Source organism: Schistocerca gregaria, chromosome 3 (genome assembly GCF_023897955.1).
Source record: "Schistocerca gregaria isolate iqSchGreg1 chromosome 3, iqSchGreg1.2, whole genome shotgun sequence".
Taxonomy (NCBI): Eukaryota; Metazoa; Arthropoda; class Insecta; order Orthoptera; family Acrididae; genus Schistocerca; species Schistocerca gregaria.
Genome location: NC_064922.1, coordinates 872,635,029 through 872,640,688, shown reverse-complemented (window position 1 = coordinate 872,640,688; position 5,660 = coordinate 872,635,029).

The window sequence follows — 5,660 nt, the reverse complement described above, 5'->3', positions numbered from 1 at the left end:
TTGGTCACATTTTCTTCGAAAATATTCGAAAAAGAAATGTACTCAAGAACAGTCTCACATTTAAGTAGAAACAATTTACTTACAATATCACAATTGGGATTTCAGAAGCGTTTCTCGACTGAGAATGCTATTTATACCTTCACTAGCAACATATCACAAGCATTAAATAATAAAACGTCGATAGTTGATGTTTTCTGCGAACTTCTCGTGGCGTTTCATTGTCTGGATCTGTTGCACTCTTACAAAGGAAAACTTAAGTTTTATGAAATATTGGGCTTCACACACAACTGGTTTGAATCGTACTTAACAAATACACTCCTGGAAATGGAAAAAAGAACACATTGACACCGGTGTGTCAGACCCACCATACTTGCTCCGGACACTGCGAGAGGGCTGTACAAGCAATGATCACACGCACGGCACAGCGGACACACCAGGAACCGCGGTGTTGGCCGTCGAATGGCGCTAGCTGCGCAGCATTTGTGCACCGCCGCCGTCAGTGTCAGCCAGTTTGCCGTGGCATACGGAGCTCCATCGCAGTCTTTAACACTGGTAGCATGCCGCGACAGCGTGGACGTGAATCGTATGTGCAGTTGACGGACTTTGAGCGAGGGCGTATAGTGGGCATGCGGGAGGCCGGGTGGACGTACCGCCGACTTGCTCAACACGTGGGGCGTGAGGTCTCCACAGTACATCGATGTTGTCGCCAGTGGTCGGCGGAAGGTGCACGTGCCCGTCGACCTGGGACCGGACCGCAGCGACGCACGGATGCGCGCCAAGACCGTAGGATCCTACGCAGTGCTGTAGGGGACCGCACCGCCACTTCCCACCAATTAGGGACACTGTTGCTCCTGGGGTATCGGCGAGGACCATTCGCAACCGTCTCCATGAAGCTGGGCTACGGTCCTGCACACCGTTAGGCCGTCTTCCGCTCACGCCCCAACATCGAGCAGCCCGCCTCCAGTGGTGTCGCGACAGGCGTGAATGAAGGGACGAATGGAGACGTGTCGTCTTCAGCGATGAGAGTCGCTTCTGCCTTGGTGCCAATGATGGTCGTATGCGTGTTTGGCGCCGTGCAGGTCAGCGCCACAATCAGGACAGCATATGACCGAGGCACACAGGACCAACACCCGGCATCATGGTGTGGGGAGCGATCTCCTACACTGGCCGTACACCTCTGGTGATCGTCAAGGGGACACTGAATAGTGCACGGTACATCCAAACCGTCATCGAACCCATCGTTCTACCATTCCTAGACCGGCAAGGGAACTTGCTGTTCCAACAGGACAATGCACGTCCGCATGTATCCCGTGCCACCGAACGTGCTCTAGAAGGTGTAAGTCAACTACCCTGGCCAGCAAGATCTCCGGATCTGTCCCCCATTGAGCATGTTTGGGACTGGATGAAGCGTCGTCTCACGCGGTCTGCACGTCCAGCACGAACGCTAGTCCAACTGAGGCGCCAGGTGGAAATGGCATGGCAAGACGTTCCACAGGACTACATCCAGCATCTCTACGATCGTCTCCATGGGAGAATAGCAGCCTGCATTGCTGCGAAAGGTGGATATACAGTGTACTAGTGCCGACATTGTGCATGCTCTGTTGCCTGTGTCTATGTGCCTGTGGTTCTGTCAGTGTGATCATGTGATGTATCTGACCCCAGGAATGTGTCAATAAAGTTTCCCCTTCCTGGGACAATGAATTCACGGTGTTCTTATTTCAATTTCCAGGAGTGTATAATGCAGAAAGTTGTGCTGAATAATTCAGACAATGTTGGAAAGTAGGAGAGTTTAGTGACTGGAGAGAAATCACAAAGGGAATCCCTTAGGGTTAAATTTTGAGTCCAGTTCTATTCCTTATATGTTTGAATGACTTCCCACTTAACATTCAGCAAGCAGAGTTGCTACTTCTTGCAGACGATACTAGCGTTATAATAAATCCCGTTAGAGGGAAAGCAATAGAAGAAAGTGTTACTGATGTTTGTGAGAAACCACTACATTCAGTTGTCTACAACTAATACTGTCATATCAGCAGTTGATATAATAAAAGAGTAGGAGTCACTGAACAATACAGAATGTTCCAAATGTTTGGTTGGGCGTTTTGATGAAAACTTGAACTGGAAGAAGCACACTACTGAGCTTCTCAAACAATTAAGTTCAGGTACTTTTGCTCTTCGTATAATTGCTGGTATCGGAAACAGATGACTCAATCTCCCGACATATTCTGTATGTTTCCATTCATTTATGTCTTGCGGAATAATTTTCTACGGCAATTCAACACTTAGGAAAAAAGAACTGATTGCACAAAAGCGAGTAGTAAGAATAACAGGTGATGATCACCCTGGTTAGTCATGTAGGTACCTCTTCGAGAACTTGGGTGTTTTAGCTGTTCAAATGTGTGTGAAATCTTATGGGACTTAACGGCTAAGGTCATCAGTCCCTAAGCTTACACACTACTTAACCTAATTTATCCTAAGGACAAACACACACACACACATGCCCGAGAGAGGACTCGAACCTCCGCCGGGGCCAGCCGCACAGTCCATGACTGCAGCGCCTTAGACCGCTCGGCTAGTTTCAGCTGTACCAACACAATACATACGTTCGCTAATGGAATTCATGGTAAATAGTCCATCTGAATTTCAGACGAACAGTGATACCAGTGTCTCTAACACTAGATGGAAAACTGACCTTTCCACGTAAAGAGGGAGATGAAGGGCAGAGAGTCAATTACGCTAAATACAATGTCTGTCAACACTATTGGTGTAGCGTAGCCCCACTTCCTCTACCTGCGCTAGTGCACTCCTTGCTCAGCGCGCCTTGTTAGTTCAAAATACATTGTACTAGCTTAGTGGACGCTGCTTCGCTCCCGTAGATCATACACTGAAGTGACGAAAGTCATGGGACAGCGATATGCACACATACAGACGATGGTAGACAAAGTATAAAAGGGCCGTGCATCGGCGGAGATGCCATTTGTACTCAGACGATTTTCGTGAAAAGTTCTCCGGCGTCATCATGACCGCCGACGGGGTATTAACAAACATTGAACGCGTTTGGGCTAGGCGCATGGGTAACTGCATTTCGCAAATCTTCAGGGAGTTCAATATTCCGAGATCCTGTGTGAAGAGCTTGCCAAGAATATCAAATTTCAGGCATTGCCTCTCACCACGGACAACGCGACTTCACTTAACGACCGAGAGCAGAGTGGCGGCGTTTGCGTAGAGCTGTCAGTGCTCACAGACCAGCAACACCGCGGGAAATAATCGCAGTAATCAATGTGTGACGTGCGACGAACGTATCCATTCGTACAGCGCGGCAAAATCTAGCGTTTATGGGCTATGGCAGCACACGATCGACGCGAGTGCTTTTCTAACAGCACGAATCGGCTGCAGCGCCTCTCCTGGGTTCGTGGCCGTATCGGTTGGACGATAGACGACCCGAAATCCATGGTATGGGCGGACGAATCTGAATTTCAATTGTTGAATGCTGATGGCAGGGTTCGAGCGTGGCACAAACCCACGAAGCCATGGACCAAACTTGTCAACAAGGCATTGTGTTACCTCGTAGTGGCTCCATAATGGTGTGGGCTGTGTTTACATGGAATGGACTGGATCCTCTAGTCGAGCTGAAACGATCATTCAATGGCAATGGCTGTGTTCGGCTACTTGGAGACTATTCGCAGCCATTCGTGGATTTCATGTTCCCAAACAACGATGGAATTTTAATGGGTGACAATGCGCCAGGTCAGCGAGTTACGATTGTCTGCGATTGGTTTGAAGAACATTCTGGGCAATTCAAACGAATGATTTGACCACCCAGATTGCGAGACAAGAATCCCGCCGAAACTTTGTGGGACATAGTCAAAAGTTCAGTTCGTGCACAAAATCCTGCACCGGCAACACTGTCGCAGTTATAAATGGCTATAGATTCAGCATGGCTCAGTATTTCTGAAGGGGAGTTCCAACAACTTGTTGAGTCCACGACACGTTGAGTTGTTGCACTGTGCCGAGCAAAAGGAGGTCCGACATGATATAAAGACGTATCCCATGACTTCAGTCACTTCAGTATATGATCTGCACAGAGCTTTATTTGTTGTTCTTTAATCGAATTAGTGCGTTGTACACTAATTACAACAGCTTCTGAACTTTGCACGCTATTTAAGCCTTTAGAAGCACTGTCATTTCCGAATCCTCTTCTGTCCAAAAAGCAATTAAGATCTCTAAAGTCGTAGCTTTCTATTTATCCTGCCTTTGAGTTGTAATATTTCCATAGAAACTTTCATCCCCAACCTACATAGGTAGGAATGATCATCAAAATAAAATAAGAGAAATCAGAGCTCGAACAGAAAGGTTTAGGTGTTCGTTTTTCCCGCTCGCTGTTCGGGAGTGGAATAGTAGAGAGATAGTATGATTGTGGTTCGATGAACCCTCTGCCAAGCACTTAAATGTGAATTGCAGAGTAGTCATGTAGATGTAGACATACTTCTTTAGATGTCAAACACAAAATTTCATGGATTCGGCTGTAAAAATGTTTTAATATAACGAAATATTTTCATTCTCTATTTCAGCCCCTTAGGGATTGTACTTGCAAAACCTAGTGTACGACGTATTTTCATATTTGTAACCGAGAATCCAAATATAAATCTTCAGAGATTTAGTTTGAAAAATGCTTTTGTAATGAAACATTTCCATAACAACTTTCAACGTCTATTTTACCCCCTGAAGCGCGAAATTGCCAAAAACACTGAAACGCCTCCTTTTTTATTTCTAACCGAGGAGAAAATAAAATTTTCTTAGCATTATCTTTAAAAATGCTTTCTTTATGAATGTTTTAAATTTTCGTACCTTCATCACCGCCATAGGGGTTGAACTTCGAAAAACACTGAATTAGCAATTTTCATACACGTAGTTTTAAAAAAGCGTTATTAGGACCGGTACTTTAATGATCATTTTTTTTTTCAAAAAGCTTTCGCACGCTGTGCTATCCCCTCAGTGCTCGAATTTCCAAAAAGAGTGAAGCACGTATTTTTTTATTTCTGACTCAGAAATCAAATACCAATTTTCCTAGTTTTCCCTTCAAATTTTAAGGGAAAAAAACGCTTGATCCCCTACTTCACCTCCTTAGCGAAGGAGTTACGAACCATCCCTTACTGAACGATGCCATACGGAATAACATCAACGCCCTCACCATACCTCAAGTTTCTGTCCTTAGCAGTTTGCGCTGGCCAATGATGAGTTAGTCAGTCAGTGAGTCGGTCAGTCAGGACGTCGCCCTTCGTATGCAGAGATTGCTAGCAGCAGTTACAGGTTTCACTGCAGCACTACTGTTGTGGAATATCCTTCCTGTCCAGCCATCAACGAGTGTCCACCAACAGCAAAATAAACGAAACAAAACGAAAAGTAAGTCATATTGATCAGTATGATCCCGAACTTTTGGTTCCAAATCTGAAACTGCCCCCAGTTACAGCAAAATCAAAATACAGGCAGACAGCTTTGGCGAGCGGAAGTGTCACATGGTGACGATGTAGACACCAAAATAAGTATGGCATTTGATAGATAAAGTCTTACAACCGACCTAAGCCGTCTTGCTTTAGTATTTGTAGGATGAGATTAACTTTCTGTTGTAAGACATAACCAAAGGAAATTTAAAAACTCTAAGT